Raw genomic sequence first — 22,500 nt, 5'->3', positions numbered from 1 at the left:
GCTGTCACATGATAAACTCACAGCTGCTGCTAATGCTGCTAACGGGTATCGTAGCTTCCCGGCCCCGGCAAGTTTGAAGAAGGAAACATGGAGGACCACACGTATTCAAAATCCAAAATTTCAGGAACAGGAGTCTTCTTCTTCTTCGCCCAGAAAAAGAAAAAGGAGATTGAAAAGAGCAAGAGACCAGCTTTTTGAAGCGTGAAGGCTACCGTAGCTGTAATACGTATTTTGAACGGCTTGGTGAGAGTTGATTGCGATATATGATCTCAACGCTAGACAGGAGAAATTCCCACACGTTGGACCTTCAAAGTATTTTTTCAGGGCTAAATTACGTGGTATTGGATCGTGCATAGACTTGCATACTCGACGATAGCGATACCCGAATTGTAGGCCGTGTCGGAGACATTTCCGATTCCGCAAATTATTTTCTTGAAGTTTAACTTCCACGCTGAAATGTTAAAAGACAAGCAGCACAAAGACTGTGACAGTGAACGGCTAATGACAATCTAAGGCTACGTTCACACTGCAAGTCTTAATGCTTAATTCAGATTTTTTGCTGATTATTTGTTTGGCTGTTCATATTACCTTTTTAAAATGTGACCTATATCAGATTCCAGTGTGAACTGTTTGCGATTTCGAACTGACCCACATGCCCAAAAGAACAATAACAATGACATCAGACGCAGCACGCTGTTGCACTCTTTAAATTTAGCTTAAAGGCTCTTCACTTTCCTTTGACACTGCAGCCACGTTCTCCTGTGTCCCCGTTCTTCCGTTTCATCTAATTTTTCAAAAACAGAGCGGTTACGGTATGATCCTTCTAGTTTTGATTGAATTGAAGTATCTCCCCGTACAGTAATAAAGTCTAACAGCTCCCTCTCCCTCCATTGACTGGCTCCATCACTCTTCTCCATGTTGTAGGCCTTGTCAGGTTTTTAATTTTACTGTCTGTGTCTAGGGCTAACTCCCGCCAGAGCATAATTGTGACAAATGTTGATGTATATTGACGTAAAAGTCGCATCAAATCCGCCTTGGTTGTTCACACTGCGGCCGCATTGAAAAAAATCAGACCTGGGTCTGATTCAGCCCAGTCTCACGGCAGTTCGTGTAAATGTCACGTTATTTTTAATCTATTGATACGTGTTCACGGGCACGTTTTTCTCGTTTTTTACGTGGTGGCCAGCACAAAAATGTGAAGTAATGTATTTCAATGGGAAGCATATTTCGTGGTCACAGCATGAAAATGGTAGGGAGTAGAATAAAAAGACGAACATCCGTGTAGGGAGGTTGGTCGGGGGGGGTGGATGGGTCAAACAATACAGGACTTTCACCCTGGCGAGCAGGGATCGCGTCCTGCGTGTGGCGTTTTGTTTTCCCGTAGTCTTCCTAATCACAACCGTCCCGTTATTGTCGCGCGTCCCCCGCGGACGTCTGCCAGCGTATGAGGCGCCCTTTCCCTGCAGTGTATTTCGTGCTGGCCATCACGTAAAAAACGAGGAAAACGTGACATTTACACGACCTGCCGTGAGACTGGGTTGGCTGAGTCAGCACCACATATGGAAGTGATCTCAATCTGATTTGAAAAAAATCTGATTTGGGTCCCTTTTGCCTGTAGTCTGAATGTAGCCTAACTGGTGTCGCAGCTGCATATTTGTGCAAACTATAAATCTAGTCTAAGAAATGCATTTAACCTCTGTGGGTCCGCTTGATTGATGCACATTTGAAAAGCCCCATTTAAGCCATTATAGTCTAATAAATATAAACCTTTCAGTAAGCAAAATAAAAGTCCTTATCAAGGTGATTTCAGCGTGATATGAAAAGCTTAACTAATATTAAATCCATCTGATTAAAAGCAATTTGTCAGTGATGTCAATATTTATGCAAATCGTCCATTTAAAAAGTGTGTGACAGTGATTTCGCTGTAATATAGCGGTACAGGATGCCTCTCTTCATCCTGCCTTCTCATTATTCATAACACACAGTTGATTTGCAGTCTAATAACAAGGCTCATAACCATAATAATAGTTCTTTCTTCGGGAGGTCTTTGTGACACGAGAGAACATAAATATTCACATTCGAAGCTGCTGTCAGTCAGTCAGTCAGTCCCTGAAATGATTGATTTCAGGGACCCCTGGGCGTCCATGTAGGGCTGATAATGCAGAATGGAAAAGCTGTCCAATCAATGAATCACCTGTCTGTCTTCAATACTGCAATTTTACTCCTGATACGAGAGGTTGCAGTGAGTTACAGAAGCTACTGGAACAGAGTGTAGCGCGCACGTGACATCAGGACTAGTAACAACAAAAATGTAAATAATGCACTGATGTGCATGAGGATGAAAGGCTCACATTAGGGCTTCACAATATATCGTTTTTTTATATGACCATTGCAAAAGGCTGCGACATATCGTGAAAGACACTCAGAGATTTTATGCGTTAGTTGAAAGAAAATATCAGCAGGAAACTGTCACTTTATTTAGTGCTGCCTTTTATATTTAATTCAATGTTCAATTTGTTCAATTAAAGAATGTGTGAATTATTTCCTTCAATTTGTTTTAAATTCAACAAGCAATTTGTTGTATTTTAGCTGAATACAGAACGACAGAAATACACTTTCATATCTTTATTAATTCCAAGTAATTCAACATCACATAAAAATTCAGATCCATGACAGAAAATCATCTTAGACGTGGCTGCAAAAACAAACTTGGACAGGATACATATTCCTGTTCCTAAAAAATACTGACTACAGTAACCTATAAAAGTAATTTACACAGGATAAGAATTACAATATACTGTATGTGTGCAAAGTGGCATAGTGTTGGTGTGGGCCATTACTTTTTATTTAAGATGTTTATGACAGTGGGCAAGGGCAGATTGGGACAAAAATTCGGCCCTGGCAATTCTGTCCCTTACCGGCCTAATTACAGACAGGGACATTATTTGGTTTATAACTGAATAAACCATGTGAGATTATGGCAGCAGCAGCATGAGGCGCACTTACAGGCTTTCATAATAAAATAATACACACAGTGAAGACAGTCATAAAACCTTCAAATAAACTACCATGGCACCATCTTAGAATAGAATGGAAATGCATATTTAAAACATATTATTACACACTTAAATACCCAAAACACCAAAGTGCGAAGACATAGCGGACCAGATGCAAGCTTTTATTTTTAAAAATAGAAGCCCGACAGGGTACAAGCGGCTGAAATGGGTTTCCTCAGGAGGGTGGCTGGCGTCTCCCTTAGAGATAGGGTGAGAAGCTCAGTCATCCGTGAGGAGCTCGGAGTAGAGCCGCTGCTCCTTTGCGTCGAAAGGAGCCAGTTGAGGTGGTTTGGGCATCTGGTAAGGATGCCTCCTGGGCGCCTCCCTAGGGAGGTGTTCCAGGCACGTCCAGCTGGGAGGAGGCCTCGAGGAAAACCCAGGACTAGGTGGAGGGATTATATCTCCAACCTGGCCTGGGAACGCCTCGGGATCCCCCAGTCGGAGCTGGTTAATGTGGCTCGGTAAAGGGAAGTTTGGGGTCCCCTGCTGGAGCTGCTACCCCCGCGACCCGAGACCGGATAAGCGGACGAAGATGGATGGATGGAAGAAGCCCGACCGCATCAGTATGCGTGTGGAAGCACCAGAGACAAAATAACACCCCAAATTTTTTTTTTCATAATATGGGCACTTTAACAAACCTGCACTGCAGAAGAGGGCACATGTAGGCATGTTGCAGGAGCAGCATTATTATTAACCCCGTTACACCCTGCATGCATTTTATTGGGTTTCAGGCCATGCGGGGGAGTGTCATCACCATTGGACATGTGTGATTTTGGTGCCAAAGTACATTGCCAAGCCCAGATGGCTCATTAGGCTGGAGCAGCAGAGCCACTGGCAACACACAAAAAAAAATCCCCTATCTGAAATACAGCTCAGGCAGTTCAGAGGTGACAAACCTGACAAGAGTCCAGCGCGATGAAAGAATGACAAAATAAAATCTGAAATCTCCCCTTCGCAGGAAAGACTTTTCGCTTATCTCTTCCTCCTAGAAGTGTGCTGAGCTACCAAAATCTTCCCAGAAGAGGATTTCACTTTTTACTTACATAACTTTAGACGCCCTCAACAATTTCTACTTCCAACAACTGACAATATTGTGACTGCAGGAGTGAGAAAGAGATGAAAAACCAGAGAGACACACAGAGAAGTGACAGAAAAGAAGAAGTCCTCCGAGCGTCAAGTGCTCACGAAATAATGAGCTGCTCCCTTTCCCTCCGTGTCATACCAGGTCCTGACGCTGTCACTGAAACTGACTGTGTGAAAGAAACAGAGATAATTAACCTGCCGCGAGGGCAGGGCCAATGGGCGAAAGGCCCCGCACACCTCGTTGTACCCTTTTACATTTTGAGGACTCACAAATCGGACTGGATGTCAGGAGGAATCATGGAACATCACCGATGGTTTCTCACTGCCTTCCTCTTAACGGATAATTCTGGAAGTACATTTCCAGGATAAAACCTGACATCCGAATAGTGGTGCACGATATATCGGCCGCCGATATGGTTATTTTTTTAACACATCGGTATCGGTTCGATGTGAAATTATATACAATTATATAAATATTATTTTTTTCATATGTCATATTTTGCACACAGGTAAAGGTGCCCAATATCAGTCATTTCGGAAAATAAATCACAAAAGCGTTTTGGAAAATAGTTCTTTATTTGATTATCATAAAAATTTGTTTTCTATACAGAGATATCGACATCGGTAAATATCGGTATCGGCCATAACAGCAATATTAATATCGGGTATCGGCCACAATTTTCACATCGGTGCATCACTACATCCGGATGTTCCTCACCTTCCACTCTGTCTGTGTATTGCCGCAATCTGATCTCACAGAATTCCGTGATATGAACACGGCTCCTTAACTCAAAATCCGTGGCAGTTTCACGGAATCGCAAAACATTCAGTGATGGGCCCACGGAAGAATTCCGTGAAATGAACACGGCCCCTTAAGTTAAGGACAATGTCATCGGTGGGCTTACGGTTCCGTGACACGCAAGTAGAACCAGCCCGGTCTCACGGCAGTTCGTGTAAATGTCACGTAATTTTTAATCTATTGATTCGTGTTCATGGGGACGTTTTTCTCGTTTTTTACGTGGTGGCCAGCACGAAAATGTGAAGTAATGTATTTCAATGGGAAGCATATTTCGTGGCCACAGCACGAAAATGGTAAGGAGTAGTATGAAGAGCGTAGGGAGGTTGGTCGGGGTTGGTGGTTGGGTTTTGTTTCCCATAGTCTTCCTAATCACAACCGTCCCGTTATTGTCGCACGTCCCCCGCGGCCGTCTCCCGGCGTGTAAGGTGCCCTTTCCCCGTAGGGTTTTTCCTAAACCCAACCTCCGCCATCCCGTTATTGTCGCGCGTCCCCCAGACGGCCACGGGGGACGTGCGACGATGGTTACGGAAAATCACACGTCACACATATGGGGCGTCCTTTTCGGCCGTCTCCCGGTAAAAAAACGTGCCTGTGAACACGTAAAAATAACGTGACATTTACAGGTAAAAAATGAGAAAAACGTGTCCGTGAACATGTATCAATAGATATACGTATATATATATATATATATATATATATATATATATATATATATATATATATATATATATACATATATATATATACATATATATATATATATACACGTATATATATATATATGAATAGAATAACGTGACATTTACACGAACTGCCGTGAGACTGGGTTGGAAGAACGGGACGGTTGGGTTCAGGAAAAGGTCGTGGGTGGGCTTACGGTTCCGTGACACGCGGGAAGAACGAGACGGAAAAGAAGAAAGCAACTTTAGGAAACTTGACATGCGGGACACAAACCCCGGTCTCCTGGGTGAAAGTCCTGTGTTTGACCCATCCTCCCCCCCAACCAACCTCCTTATGCGGAATTTCGGCCTTACATACTACTCGCTAACATAGTCGCTCTTAATCCTATGTCATCTTCTCATTGACTTTACATTGGCATTGTTTCCGTGGTGGCCACACGGATTTTTCACACATTCTGTGCCACCACCACGTAATACACTGTTAACAGTTCGTGATCATTTCACGGAATTCTGTGCAACCAAGCTGGTTGCCGTTCTTAAAATCTTTTTGCTACAGCTCATGTTAACCGCAGAATGGAAAAATGTCTTGAGCACTGGCAGCAGTGGTACAACTATGTCTCAGATAAATGGCCTGACTGTATTGCTTCACTTTATTGAAAATGATTTCTCCCTGTTTTATTTATAGTTTTGTCACTATGGTGTTAGTTTATCTCATCTTTTAATTTCTATACTTGAATAAGTAAGAGAATAAGTATGTTGTTTGTCATACAATCTGAAAAATTGAAACAGCTTTTATGTGAGATTCTGAACACTAATAAAATACAAATAAAAATAAATAAATAAAAAATATTTTTGCTACAACAACAACCTTCGAGCTAGCGAGCTACAAGCTGAAAATGTCAAGTTCTGAAGAACATTTAGATGGTGCAACGAGGCAGATCTGCTCGGTTCTTTCAGGGAATGATTGTAGATTTGTAAAGAATATGTTTAGGTCATTTCCTCTTTTTTTTTTTCTTTCGTTTTGGGACTGATTGGTGGGATTGCTGTGGACGAAGTACACACGGAGATACACTGGTAAGAGCCAATGAGGTTTAACCATGTATCAGCTAATTTAAATATCTCACGTTACTGTATTGTGTCAACAGTTAACTTCATTTAATATTGTACCATAGAGGGTGCAAATGTTCCACCAAAACAAGTTACTTCTGTGGCCGGGTTGGTTCAGTGGTAGAGCAGGCGCACATATACTGAGAGGTTTATGCCTCGACGCAGATCTCCAGGGTGCGAGTCCGACCTGTGACAGTTTCCTGCATGTCTTCCCCCTCTCTCTCCTCTTCTCGTCTAGCTGTCCTATCAAAAATAAAGGCGGAAAAAGCCAAAAAATAATCTCAAAAAACAAAACAAAAGTTCCTTCCTGAGACTATTTAGCAGAGCCACCGTCGCTGCGTCCGGAGCTTAGCACTGCCCAAGACGACTGTGATTGGTTTAAAGAAATGCAATCAAGCCAGAGCGTTTTTTTTTCTCCAAACCCAGAATGCATCTGTGGTGTAGCCACACATTACTCCCATAGACAGTATATAAAATGGACCAACAGATCCCGTGTCCAGTGAAGGATATTAGAAGCACTTTTCCGGTGATGGCTGAGCGTTACTGAGCAGCCTCCAACTGAGCTTGAAGACGTAGATGTGACGTGAGCAACCTGTCTGAAAGTTGGAAATCTTCTGGTAGCTGTGCCAAGAGAAATCTCAATCATTCCCAATCTAGCAGAGACGGAGAGCGTAGGTATATGTAAGGAGATAACATAGGCACAGGCTAATTATTGATCACTAAAATGATAGTTAACATTAGTAATTAAACTTAAACAGCTAATGGAAGTCCAAACTGCCTGCGAGCTTCTCCTGTACTATACGGTAATTCCTCTACTATGAGACGCGTGGTTGTGACCCAATCGTTAGCCTATTTTTATAAAAACGTCTGCTACGGAGCCATAACGTGAGGTACAAGGTAATGGAGCCTTTTATACATTGTCGTGTTTCTTTAGAAATAAACAATGGACAAATAGAGTCTTTAAACGCTTCAGATGTAAAGTTATTCTCTGTCAAAGTGACGTCAAAATGAATGGCAGTCAATGGGATGCTAACGGCGGGTGATGGCTTGTTAGCATCAAAATAGCGCCATAGGATCTACGGGTTGTTAACAGACGCTTACCCCCTTGGTTACTCCGCAGTGCTGTGGAGATAGAGCTGGCAACGCGAGGCTAGCTTCTCCGATGGACAAAATTACTCAAATAAGAAATAAGCCAGAATGAGCCTTAAAAGCCCCTCCACACTTTGTCATTATCTCTATCCTTTCACTCTCTCTTAGACGTCCTCCTGAATGCTTCACAAGTCTCGCCTCGTGATTGATGACTCCCTGCAGATGCTCTTTACAGTGTTTTACAGCCTTTGCACTTTCATCGATTCATGGATTGAATCCCCAGGGACTCGAATCCCCCAAATTACACCCAGGCTCCTCGCTGATCTCTCTCGACATCTCATCCTCTGGAGCAGCAAAAAATGAAATACAGGCTCCACGCTACTGATACTGATACTGATAGTGGAGGGGGTGAACATTAAGTAATTATATTAATATTCATGCTTTTTGGTTCTCTGGGAGGACATTTCACGGCTCCCCTGGGCTTTCAGCGCTGCACTGGGAGCTGTCTGAACACACCAAGCAGCCTGAAGGAGAGGGATTATAATGCTTTCTTTACATTGGGCATCAAAAAAAGGGCCAACACAAAGACTAAACTTCTGTAGCACAGCATTGTATGTATTCACATATTCTTGGCACACAAAAATCTTATGGCTTTCAGACTGATCTCATGAAGTGGCGTATGTATGACATGACAATTCGTATGCCATTATTGGCGTGTTATCAAGACGCATACTCGCTTTTTAGCGTGTTTATCAACGCCGTTTGGCCTCCATTGACTTACATTACCTTGCGATTGCGTGTGAATTTACATCGTAGTGAGTAGTATGAAAGGGCAAAAATCCGTGTAGGGGGGTTGGTCGGGGTGGAGGATGGGTCAAACACAGGACTTTCACCCAGGAGACCGGGGATCGTGTCCCGCGTGTCACGTTTCCTAAACCCAACCGTAGCTTTCTTCTTTTCCTAAACCCAACCCGTCCGCTGTATACAGCGCTCAAAATGCGTGCAGATAACACGCCCCTTGGCTTTAGAAAGTGCCGTGTATTTAATGTCCGCTGTATATGGCGTAGACATACACGTGGATAGCTCAAAATGCGTACAGGTAACATGCCACTTGGCTTAAGAAAGTGGACGTGTATGTCAGCCCAGTCTCATGGCAGTAGAGCTGGGCAATATATCGATATTATATCGATATCGTGATAAGAGACTAGATATCGTCTTAGATTTTGGATATCGTAATATGGCATAAATGTTGTCTTTTCCTGGTTTTAAAGGCTGCATTACAGTAAAGTGATGTCATTTTCTGAACTTACCAGACTGTTGTAACTGTTCTATTATTTGCCTTTACCCACTTAGACATTATATCCACATTACTGATGATTATTTATCTAAAATCTAAGTGTGAAGATATTTTGTTAAAGCACCAATTGTCAACCCTAGAATATCGCCGCAATATCGATATCGAGGTATTTGGTCTTTTTGTGATATCTGGTTTTCTCCATATTGCCCAGCCCTACACTGCAGTTCGTGAAATGGTCACGTTATTGATTCTATTGATTCGTGAACAGGACGCGAATATGTCATTTTTTTCGTGTAGTGATTACGAATTTTAATTTAATGTATTTAAATGGGAAGCATATTTCGCCATCACAGTACGACAGCGGTAGGGAGTAGTATGAAAAGCAGAAAATCCGCGTAGGGAGGTTGGTTGGGTCAAACAAATACAGGACTTTCACCCAGGAGACCGGGGATCGCGTCCGGCGTGTTTCAGTTCCTTTCCCCGTTATTCTCTTCCTAACCACAACCGTCCTGTTGTTGTCGGCGTGTCCGGCGTGTGACGGTTTCTTTCCCCGTTCTTTTTTACGGTCTCTTTCCCAGTTCTTTTTTACGGTCTCTTTCCCAGTTCTTTTTTACGGTCTCTTTCCCAGTTCTTTTTCACGGTTAATTTCCCAGTTCTTTTTTTTCGTTGTTGTGGCGTTTCATGTCCCCGTTGTTGCGTGCCACAGAGACTGCAGATCGTGTCCCTGCACCCGGGGATCGCATCCCCGGGTGGCGGTCCTTACGGTCTCTTTCCCTGTTCTTTTTTACGGTCTCTTTCCCAGTTCTTTTTTACGGTTCCTTTCCGAGTTCTTTTTTACGGTCTCTTTCCCAGTTCTTTTTTACGGTCCCTTTCCCCGTTCTTTTTTATGTCTCTTTCCCAGTTCTTTTTTACGGTTTATTTCCCAGTTCTTTTTTTTCGTTGTTGTGGTGTTTCATGTCCCCGTTGTTGCGTGCCACAGAGACCACGGATCGTGTCCCTGCACCCGGGGATCGCATCCCCGTGTGGCGGTCCGTCCTGTTGTCGCGGGCGTGTGGCATTTAATTTCCACGTTGTGGCCGCGTGTGACGGTCCGTCGGTCCGTCCTGTTGTTGTTGCCGGCGTGTGGCATTTAATTTCCCTGTTGCCGCCGGCGTGTGGCATTTAATTTCCCCGTGGCGGTTCGTGAAATGGTAACGGTCGAAAATCGTGACCTGTACACATATCAATAAATAAAAATAACGTGACTATTTACGATCTGGCGTGAGACCAGGTTGTGTATGTTTATGCAAAGTCATGATGTCACATTGATATGCTCCGTCTGAAAACGTCCAAGCCTTTCAGTAGTTTTTGGTCTGGATCAGGTCTGCAGCAGAATTACGTTTTTATATTTCAAATTTCAAAATCCAAACAAAAAGAACAGGGCTTAACACGGTTTTTGTTTTACTTTTGTTTTTTTAAATCCTCTTTTTATTGTTTTTTTTATATTACCTTGTGTTTTATCTCTTAATGCATTTCTGTTTCTTATATAAAGCACTTTGAATTGCCCAGCCTACGTCCTATGATCTCGCTAAATACAACAAACGTAATCCACAGTGACACACACAGTTTTTATGCTGTGTTTAATCCAGAGATGCAATGAGATACTTTTATGTTTTCCAAGGAAAGGACCCAAGACCAATAACATAAAAACCCACGTTAAAATTTAAAAAGATAGTTTTACTCAGAGACATGCCAGGGTGTGCACAGTGAGATAATGGTGAGATATCTTTTGAGAATACCAGACCCCCCGTCTGCAGACATTTTAATCTCAAAGTACTCTGCAGTCCTATTCCATTTCTGTGGTGCACTATGGAGTATTCATAATGAAGTAGCCCTGTGATCTCTCAACATAATTACTGAATTAAACACCAGCGAGAGCGGCTTCCAAAGTACCTTCAAAAGCTTTTCCTGAGGCAGAGGACAGACGCGAGGCTTTCAGTGACAATTACCTGTCATTAATTTGATTATTTAGTTTGTCAGGAAAACACTTGTAATCATTAAGGAGATGAAGAACAGTAGAAACTCCCACAAATATGATCGTTTTGACTCAGTCTTCGTGCGGACGGCTGTGATGGTTGGGAGCTTCACTTCCTAGAAATCAACTTTCAACCCAAACGCCTGGAAGGGAGAGTGACATTTTCATTCTTTGGAGGTTTTTTTAGGTGGTGTTTTTTTCTTATCATCTATTCATGCGCAGTGGTTATAACGACCCTTGTGTGCACAAACAAGCAAATGGAAAGTCTTGCATGATATTCAGAAACAGGCCCGAAATGGCCATCGGGAGCACCGCGAGAATTCCCGTTTTTTTTCATTGACTAATGAAAAAAAAACAAACAAACATAAAGATTGTATTTAAGTTATCAAAGTTATTAAAGTCCATCCTTACCATCTCCAACAGAAAACACTGTTCACAAACTGCTCCAAACAGCTCTATTGTAGTCCAGCCTTTACTTCAGAGACAAACGTGGTCACTTTGGAACACACGTTATAATGCTCACCTAGCTGCTAGCATGGCACTCCCTCATACTCTGCTTCTGACTGGCTAGTAGTCCTTACCTAGCTACTGTCAGGGCACACCCTCATACTCTGCTTCTGACTGGCTAGTAGTCCTTACCTAGCTACTGTCAGGACACGCCCTCATACTCTGCTTCTGACTGGCTAGTAGTCCTTACCTAGCTACTGTCAGGGCACGCCCTCATACTCTGCTTCTGACTTGCTAGTAGTCCTTACCTAGGTACTGTCAGGGCACACACTCATACTCTGCTTCTGACTGGCTAGTAGTCCTTACCTAGGTACTGTCAGGGTACGCCCTCATACTCTGCTTCTGACTGGCTAGTAGTCCTTACCTAGGTACTGTCAGGGCACGCCCTCATACTCTTGTTCTGACTGGCTAGTAGTCCTTACCTAGGTACTGAGCATGTGCGACTCCCAACAAAGATAGGAACAGAAGTGAGAGGTCTCACTCTGTAGCTAAAACAGAGAGCTCAACACACAGGGTGAAAAGAGGAGCTGCAGCAATGTGCAGTACAACAAAAATATGATGTTTTCTGAAAATTAAACCATGTAAACCTATTATGGTACTACTTCTAAATACAATTATGAACCTGAAAATGAGCATAATATGAGCACTTTAAATCAGAAATTGAATTAAATCGTGACATAAAAATTTAAAGTCCAAATCGAGACTCAAGACCCCGTAGTAAAACAGCTGGTTTTATGACTTATCCGCCCATAATTTCGGCGACTGCAGCGATCTGGGAGTCATAATTCAAATTCAAAACTGTCAAACAGGTTCAGTATGGAAAGCACAACCTTCGCAGCTGCTGTTGATTAAAATCTGCTCTGGTGATGGAGAGAACAGGGCCCTGAGGAGCTGAGACAGGCCGTCTGTTCACACACTACATTGTTCATTTGTCAGAGTTTAGCAGAGCTCACGGCCCTCCCACCACGTGCAGAAGAGGCTACTGCAAATTCATGTACATGAATCACCAGCTCAGCTCAACATATACACCTGTTATCCTCTGTCTTCTACTGTAATGTTTACGTTAATTTGATATCATACACTACACAGCCTGTGTTCACTCTCATTTAATTTCTGTTGAAGAGGAACAAGATCTGTACATTTAAGAAGCCAAAAGTCCACAAAAATGATGTTGTCCAAACAAACTTCACTGTCACTTTCAGACAAACCAATTTGGAAAAACAAACACACACACACACACACACACACACACAGAAACATAGACACACACACACACACAAACACACATACACACACACACAGAAACATAGACACACACACACACACACAAACACACACGAAAACATAGAGACACACAGAGAAACATACACACACACACACACACACACACACACACAGAAACACACACACACACACAGAAACATACACACACACACACACAGAAACACACACACACACACACACACACACACACAAACACACACACACACACACAGAAACATACACACACACACACACACACACACACACTGACACACACACACACACAAAAACATAGACACACACACACAAACATACACACACACACACACACACACACACACACACACACAGAAACATAGACACACACACACAAACACACACACACACACACACAGAAACATACACACACACACACACATACACACACACACACACAGAAACATACACACACACACACACACACACAGAAACATAGACACACACACAAACACACACACACACACACACAGAAACATACACACACACACACACACACACACAGTGTTTTCAAGCCGGGGAGCGGAGTTCGCTTTCCCGTGAAAACCAAAGACTTTTACCCAGGAAGTGCGTGTCGGTACACGATCCGTTCTGCACATGCGCAAGATAATACTGTTTTACCGAGGATACGACCTGCACGATCTGTTCCACGCTAGCCTATGGCTAGCCTCCACCGGGAAGCTAACGTTAGTTTAGCTAACAGCTAATTCGGCTAACCGCTAGCTGACAGCTAGATTCAGTCTAAAATAACGTTAACTCAAACGTAATGGGAAAAGCAGCTACAGCTAAATTAAGACTTCACAGTAATAACAATAAAGACAAGTATTGAGTGATTGTATTTTAAATGAGCACAAGTAAAGTAGAACTGACGTAACAGCTGTTATATATGTTAACGGTTATTTTCAAGTTTTATTTTGAAGGTCTTTTAAAGTTATTACATGCTGTCTCAGCTAGCTGTTAGCCGAATTAGCTGTTAACTAAACTAACGTTAGCTTGCCTGTGGAGGCTAACGGCAGACCGCTACAATCAGCTAGCGGTTAGCCGAATTAGCTGTTAGCTAAACTAACGTTAGCTTGGCTGTCGACCGGAAGCGTGGAACAGATCGTGCAGTGTCGTAAATCCTCGTACCACAGCGCATGCGCGAACATTTTGCGCATGTGCAGAACGGATCGTGTACCGACAGCGCGTGTTACTGCGGTGACCACGTGACACAGCTACACGGTACGATACATTTTATTTTCATGTCATTAGACATGTAGAACACTGTGAAGAAATATGAGGATGATAATAATTTACATTTACATTTTATCTCCATGAGTCTCATAACGTTGGGCAGAAATCTTTCTATTTCAGCTTGAAAGCCGGAGCTATAGAAACACACAGAGGCGGACCGAGATCCTCGTGCCCTTCAGGTAATGATGTGACATTACGGCTTTCCTTTCATCTTCACCAAAACATCTGAAACACTGAACAGGTTTTGCCGGACTCGAGCCATTTAGCTCCGGCCTGCTTTCGGTGAGTGCTGTCTTTCTTGTTGTCTGCGCTGCAGGTTTTCTCTCTGTTGGGTTTCCCGTATGAACACGGCACCGGTCTCCAACATCATCTGGAGCATACTAATGATCACTCTGACTTCTGCAGGCACACTGAGTTATTTATTTTAAAATCACCCTCCCACAAGGAGTAACAACGCTCCCCTTTCTGCCTTTGGTGGAGAAAATGTAAATGGGTTAACATTATTCTTCCCAGATATGAATGTTTTTTGAATGCGACAGGACTCATTATGGATGCAAAACACAACGGCAGACTTATTTGTTTTTTTTGGTACCATCAGCAAACAGGTTTAATAACACGTTTATGATAATACACGGTAGGTAAGGCAAAGACATTTCTCCATTCTCAGCTGAGGCAGACACATTAACGTTACCACTGCAGTGTTTACCATTGCATATTAGCCTAGCAGCTAGTGTGACAGGTTAAAGGAAATAGAAATAATTAAAGCCTGTTATACGCTAAAAGGTATTGGTAAGTTCATAGTATGTGAGGATCTTAAAATATCTCAGATTAAAAAGATCATGCACTCAGTACTAGTTCATAGAGATTGATAAAATTCATATAATTGTGTTAAAAAGTTAAAATCTGTCACGCATACAAAGGGTAAAAATTGTAAGAAGAATGTGTAAACATATGTATTACTTTATTTTGTGGTGCATACTTTAAGGGTAAAAGTGTTAATCTGTGATCTACTAAGTGCTCTTAATCTATGAGCCTGAGATCGATTGCTTTGGTCTCCACCCAAGTTCTCGGGGAAATCGCGGTCTTTTCCTCATTACACTAAAGTTCTCAGTGAGGAAACATCGCTGTATCACTCTCGTGATTATTTCTCCCCTTTTTCAGGTACGTTATTGATATAAAACAGTTAATTTAATTACTTGCTACTTTCTAACATGTCAAGAGTGTTTAAGGTGTGTGTTAGTAACATTTTGAGTAAGTTAGAGTTAAGTTTGCAGAACGTAACGTGTGTGTGTGTGTGTGTGAGCAGAACCCCAGCACAGTTACATAGAAGAATAGTTTCGTACTGAGAATAGCCGCCATTTCATGCCAATTGTGAACATGTACGCAGTTAATAATATATTTTGTGGTGTTTATTTGTATAATGTGTTTCAAACACTTTGACATTTGTGATAAATTTAGTTATGGGTTACTGAGCTAAAACTACTTTGTACTTAACAGTTATATTGAAAATTAGTAGTAGTGAGTAATTAGTGAATTACAGTGTATGCTGTTGTGATTTGAATAAGCCTGGTACTCTACAAAATGACCTGTTTCCTGTAGATCTGTTGTTCTGTTAAAATGTGGTACTGTTGTAAAATGGAATTACACTAAAGTTCTCAGTGAGGAAACATCGCTGTATCACTCTCGTGATTATTTCTCCCCTTTTTCAGGGGCGCAACACTAGCGGACTTTCCTTCTGTTTATAGCTTAATCCCGACAAAACCGCACGGTTACATTTCAGCCTTCGTGCACGTTTTGTAGCCTAAAACAAAGCAGTTTATATTGGTATATCGCTAGAGTTTAGATTCTCTGCCCGAGCTCGAGCCCGAGCACGAACCGGACCCGAGCCACGGGCCGGGCCAGCCGATATTTTCCGCCGCCATCCTCGATAAAGCATTTGTGTTTTTTAATCATGACTTTATTAGCCTTATTCGGTGGGGAGAAAGCTCTGCCTCTCCAGCTTCTCCCGTAGCTCCGGGTGTCCTGCACTGACTTGAGTGTGAGGTAAACTGGGCTACATCGTGTCTCCCCCCCTCTGCAGGACTGTTGTCAGCCAGTGCGTCAGCATGCAGACCGTGGTGAAGGACAGTATTAATTAGGTGACGGAGACCGTGGTGAAGGACAGTATTAATTAGGTGATGAGACCGTGGTGAAGGACAGTATTAATTAGGTGATGGAGACCGTGGTGAAGGACAGTATTAATTAGGTGATGGAGACCGTGGTGAAGGACGGTATTAATTAGGTGACGGAGACCGTGGTGAAGGACAGTATTAATTAGGTGATGGAGACCGTGGTGAAGGACGGTATTAATTAGGTGATGGAGACCGTGGTGAAGGACGGTATTAATTAGGTGACGGAGACCGTGGTGAAGGACAGTATTAATTAGGTGATGGAGACCGTGGTGAAGGACGGTATTAATTAGGTGATGGAGACCGTGGTGAAGGACAGTATTAATTAGGTGACGGAGACCGTGGTGAAGGACAGTATTAATTAGGTGATGGAGACCGTGGTGAAGGACAGTATTAATTAGGTGATGAGACCGTGGTGAAGGACAGTATTAATTAGGTGATGAGACCGTGGTGAAGGACAGTATTAATTAGGTGATGAGACCGTGGTGAAGGACAGTATTAATTAGGTGATGAGACCGTGGTGAAGGACGGTATTAATTAGGTGATGGAGACCGTGGTGAAGGACGGTATTAATTAGGTGATGGAGACCGTGGTGAAGGACGGTATTAATTAGGTGATGGAGACCGTGGTGAAGGACGGTATTAATTAGGTGACGGAGACCGTGGTGAAGGACAGTATTAATTAGGTGATGGAGACCGTGGTGAAGGACAGTATTAATTAGGTGATGGAGACCGTGGTGAAGGACAGTATTAATTAGGTGACGGAGACCGTGGTGAAGGACAGTATTAATTAGGTGACGGAGACCGTGGTGAAGGACAGTATTAATTAGGTGATGGAGACCGTGGTGAAGGACAGTATTAATTAGGTGATGAGACCGTGATGAGACCGTGGTGAAGGACAGTATTAATTAGGTGATGAGACCGTGGTGAAGGACAGTATTAATTAGGTGATGAGACCGTGGTGAAGGACAGTATTAATTAGGTGATGGAGACCGTGGTGAAGGACAGTATTAATTAGGTGATGAGACCGTGGTGAAGGACAGTATTAATTAGGTGATGAGACCGTGGTGAAGGACAGTATTAATTAGGTGATGAGACCGTGGTGAAGGACAGTATTAATTAGGTGATGAGACCGTGGCGAAGGACAGTATTAATTAGGTGATGGAGACCGTGGTGAAGGACAGTATTAATTAGGTGACAGAGACCGTGGTGAAGGACAGTATTAATTAGGTGATGAGACCGTGGTGAAGGACGGTATTAATTAGGTGATGGAGACCGTGGTGAAGGACAGTATTAATTAGGTGACGGAGACCGTGGTGAAGGACAGTATTAATTAGGTGATGGAGACCGTGGTGAAGGACAGTATTAATTAGGTGATGAGACCGTGGTGAAGGACAGTATTAATTAGGTGATGAGACCGTGGTGAAGGACAGTATTAATTAGGTGATGAGACCGTGGTGAAGGACAGTATTAATTAGGTGATGAGACCGTGGTGAAGGACAGTATTAATTAGGTGATGGAGACCGTGGTGAAGGACGGTATTAATTAGGTGATGGAGACCGTGGTGAAGGACGGTATTAATTAGGTGATGGAGACCGTGGTGAAGGACGGTATTAATTAGGTGACGGAGACCGTGGTGAAGGACAGTATTAATTAGGTGATGGAGACCGTGGTGAAGGACAGTATTAATTAGGTGATGGAGACCGTGGTGAAGGACAGTATTAATTAGGTGATGGAGACCGTGGTGAAGGACAGTATTAATTAGGTGATGGAGACCGTGGTGAAGGACAGTATTAATTAGGTGATGAGACCGTGATGAGACCGTGGTGAAGGACAGTATTAATTAGGTGATGAGACCGTGGTGAAGGACAGTATTAATTAGGTGATGAGACCGTGGTGAAGGACAGTATTAATTAGGTGATGGAGACCGTGGTGAAGGACAGTATTAATTAGGTGATGAGACCGTGGTGAAGGACAGTATTAATTAGGTGATGAGACCGTGGTGAAGGACAGTATTAATTAGGTGATGAGACCGTGGTGAAGGACAGTATTAATTAGGTGATGAGACCGTGGCGAAGGACAGTATTAATTAGGTGATGGAGACCGTGGTGAAGGACAGTATTAATTAGGTGACGGAGACCGTGGTGAAGGACAGTATTAATTAGGTGATGAGACCGTGGTGTAGGACAGTATTAATTAGGTGACGGAGACCGTGGTGAAGGACAGTATTAATTAGGTGATGAGACCGTGGTGAAGGACAGTATTAATTAGGTGATGGAGACCGTGGTGAAGGACAGTATTAATTAGGTGATGGAGACCGTGGTGAAGGACAGTATTAATTAGGGGATCAAGACCAGAAAGTCTCCTATATGGTTCCAGGGCTTTGATTATGTTGCTGCCTTGATCTGTTACCCTCACTATTCGGCTGAGGGAATGTATTCCATTCAGAATAAACTAACAGCAGTTTACATGCTTTGTCCTTGTTGCATTATTCATTAAGATAAATCTAAACAGATTTCTGCAGTTCAAACAACTCTGAATTGTAGTTGAGAACGTCACTTATAACGGCCCACGGATTAAAAAATTGTCGGCTTTAAATCGGGCTCGGGCTCTTAATTACAGTTAATGTGTCGGGCCGGGCCGGGCTCGGACGCAATGTGCACGGGCTCGGGTAGGGTCGGGCTTGATTTTTTGGGCCCGATCTAAGCTCTACGAGTCACCCTCTCTGCTCTCTGTCTGCTCAGCTGCTAAGACCGCTGTGCTGTGAAGCGTCTGCACTCGGCATTGTCGGCAAACTATTCTTTTATTCTATTGACAATAGAGCTTACTAAACTGTGGAATAGATCAACGGAGAGGACAGCAAAACTCAGTAGAGACTCTCACATTGAGCTGAAATGGAAACACTGTGCTGCAATCTTTTTATACAGTCTATGGCTGCAACATATGTTGTAAGGTTTAAGCCAATGTTGTTTTCGGGGGTAACGCACTTCACTTTACCGGCAGTATTGACAACAGATAAAGCCACCGTGTCTTGAGAAGCTTTAGCTTGTTGTTTAATTGTTCACTTTCAACTCCCTTTACATCATCTTTGCTATCTATTCCTATCTTCCTATCTATTCCTCTCTCTTTTCCTCACAGACGCACTAATACGCTACTCTCCGTTACCGCTCGCTCTCCTTGCACGGGCACTGACGTCACTCACCTAAGGCAACCTGCCATTCTCGCTCTAACTTACGCTACTCTCGTAACATACATACTTGCTTCTTCATAAGAAAAAAACTATACCGTCAGAGCCCTAACTTTGCATCAGGGGAAATGGACAACAGTTATTAGGACAGAGTGTTAAGGGCCGCCAACCACTAGTGGTAGTAGTTAGGGCTGCACAATATATCATTTTTCATCGTCATCGCAATATTAACTGGTGCAATATACACATGGCGAAATGCTGCGACATCGCGATAGACCTGCTAGGATTTTTTGTGTTAGTTGAAAGAAAATATCAGCAGGAAATAACACTAGAAATAAAAATAAACTGTCATTCTTATTTCAGCGGTGCCTTCTATATTCAATTCAATGTTCAATTTGTTCAATAAAAGTAGGTTGGAAATGATTTTTTTTCATCTGTCTTTAGTTCAACAAGCAATTTGTTGTATTTTAGCAGAAAACTGAAAGCAGCAGAAATGCAGAACTGAGCACACTTTAATATCTCTTTATTTATCGCAAGTAATGGAGCTCAGAGTAAATTCTTGCAGGAAGACTTCTAAACTTAATCACATTTCTCTCTCTTCTAAAACTGAACAGCTGTTATAGGCGCTCACTTTTATCTAACCAATCAGAAGCGGCCTTGAATTTCACGAGCCAATCACAGCATGACATCCCTGTTTTAAACCTGTCTCTCTCTGCTGCTCAGTTGTCATTTCAGGCTAAGAGCACAACCTTCCTCCTCCCCTTGCTCCTCTGGTCTTCCGACTGCACTGCCATCGGCTCCTTGGTTCGGTATTCGGGTTCTTCACACCACCATCAGTGTCTAGACTCCATCGGGGGATCAGCTTCTGGCTTTCTAACACCCTAATTATATATATAATTTCATAATGATGGAGTCTAATCTCCAAAGACTGTACATGTCATATCATGCATTCGTACAATAAATGTTTGCATATCTGCAACGAAGTCTCTCCTGATTGAAATATAGTCATCGTGATATTCACAACGTTATCGCATATTGCATATTTTCCTCAGATCGTGCAGCCCTAGTAGTAGTCTAACTCAAGTGGATAGTGGAGTCCACACCACAACTATAACCATAACTATAACTGCAACCACCCGATCGTGTAGATACATGCTGCATAACATCAGAAGGATACGTCCCCTTCTAACGCAGAAGGCATCTCAGGTTCTGGTTCAGGCTCTAGTCATCTCACGTCTAGACTACTGCAACTCCCTCCTGATTGGCTTGCCTGCATGCTCCCTGCTGATTGGCCTGCCTGCATGCTCCCTGCATGCTCGACTTGTCTTCAACCTCCCCAAGTTCTCTCACACTACACCGCTCCTCCGCTCTCTTCACTGGTTACCAGTTGCTGCCCGCATCCCCTTCAAGACACTAGTACTTGCATACAGGGCCACGAACGGATCAGCCCCGGCATACATCCAGGATATGGTCAAATCCTATACGCCCACTCTGCTCTGCATCAGCCAAACTGCTTGCTGCCCCCTCACAGCGAGGGAGAACTAATCACTCAACGAAATCCCGACTGTTCACTGTCCTGGCTCCTAAATGGTGGAATGAGCTCCCTATTGACATCAGGAAAGCCTACACATCTTCCGCCGAAGGCTAAAAACACATCTCTTCCGACTACACCTCAGATAAAGAAGGACATTTTTTTTGAATAATAATAATAATAATAATAATATATATATATCTTGATGCTGCACTTTCATATGGCTCTTTGTAGTTTGACTTATTTAAAGCTAATGTACTTGCACTTACTACTTGTCTGGAGTTTGCACCTTCAAAGTTGAAAGCACTTAATTGTAAGTCGCTTTGGATAAAAGCGTCAGCTAAATGACATGTAATGTAATAACGACAACGACAGTGGAGAACAATATCGTCGGGATCACTTTCAGAGCGATTTGATGAACGACGGAAACACTGACAGCCAATCAGAATCCATCTGAATTTACAACATGACACGGCGGAGAGATCTGTTGCACACAGGTGGTTAGTGGCGTGACTTTTCCCCTCGATGCTCCTCTGCACAGACCTGACACCGCCCGCCTGCCCGCTCTCATCCCCCCGGCTCTCTGCAGCGCTGAGCACCTGCTGTTTCCTGGAGAAGACAGCTGTGTTGTTTTTTCAGGGACCGCCAGGAGACTTTTTTGGTTCATAAAATGTACCTGAATACACAAATATGTGGGATATTACTACAGACATTCCTGTAATCGTACGTTGCAACGCCTGCTGTAATGTATTATCAGCTGGAGCGTGCAGCGCGTGTTTGACGATGCTGTTTGCAGAACGTCTTCGTTCTTGGTGTGGACTAGAGCTTCCTCTATAATACCATTCAAATTTCATTTTGGCATTCGTTACAACAGCCCTAGTGTGAACGGCCCTTTAGGGACGCTGTTAAGGAACAAAATATTTCGAGAATAAAGTGAATTTTATTGGGGATTTTTATTAGAAAGAAAATATCAAAAGGGGAAAAATCCTGGAACTCTGAGTCTGAACATTTTATCCAAAACACACTAATGTAAAAATGTCAGAAGGGCTTTTTTTAAAAGCCTCAAAGAAGGTTGAATATTTCAGACAGTATTAATGTGATTTGAAAGTTGAATACTACCCTAACATTTTAAAGTTTTAATAGAGTTAAGTTCTGAATCAATACTATTTAAACAGTTGTACAGTTTTTATTCCCAACTTATATATATTTTAAACTATGTGTTCCTATATTCTATCCTATTATTATTTCATGTATATTGTATCCTTTTACTTCATGTATATTCTGTATGTGTGATGTGTGTCTGATATTTTTGCTGCTGCAACACTGGAATTTCCCATTTTTTTGGAATCAGTAAAAATAAATCTATCTATCTATCTATCTATCTACCTATCTATCTATCTATCTATCTATCTAACCAAACACAAACTCCTCCTCCTATCAGGGAGACTCTT

General features: G+C 42.7%; 1 long non-coding RNA gene across 1 annotated transcript in view; it reads right to left on the bottom strand.

Annotated features, from left to right (window-relative positions):
* LOC116067235 overlaps positions 1-11,368 on the bottom strand; it is a 20,253-nt gene extending 8,885 nt beyond the window's left edge. The window contains exon 1 of the long non-coding RNA XR_004109153.2: positions 11,358-11,368. This is a non-coding gene — a long non-coding RNA (uncharacterized LOC116067235). The remainder of the gene's footprint in view (positions 1-11,357) is intronic.
* Positions 11,369-22,500: the final 11,132 nt, after the last annotated feature.

The sequence above is a fragment of the Sander lucioperca genome, chromosome 3 (assembly GCF_008315115.2).
Source record: "Sander lucioperca isolate FBNREF2018 chromosome 3, SLUC_FBN_1.2, whole genome shotgun sequence".
Lineage (NCBI taxonomy): Eukaryota > Metazoa > Chordata > Actinopteri > Perciformes > Percidae > Sander > Sander lucioperca.
The sequence above is the reverse complement of the archived record's forward strand: the minus strand, read 5'-3'. Positions and strand labels throughout refer to the sequence as shown.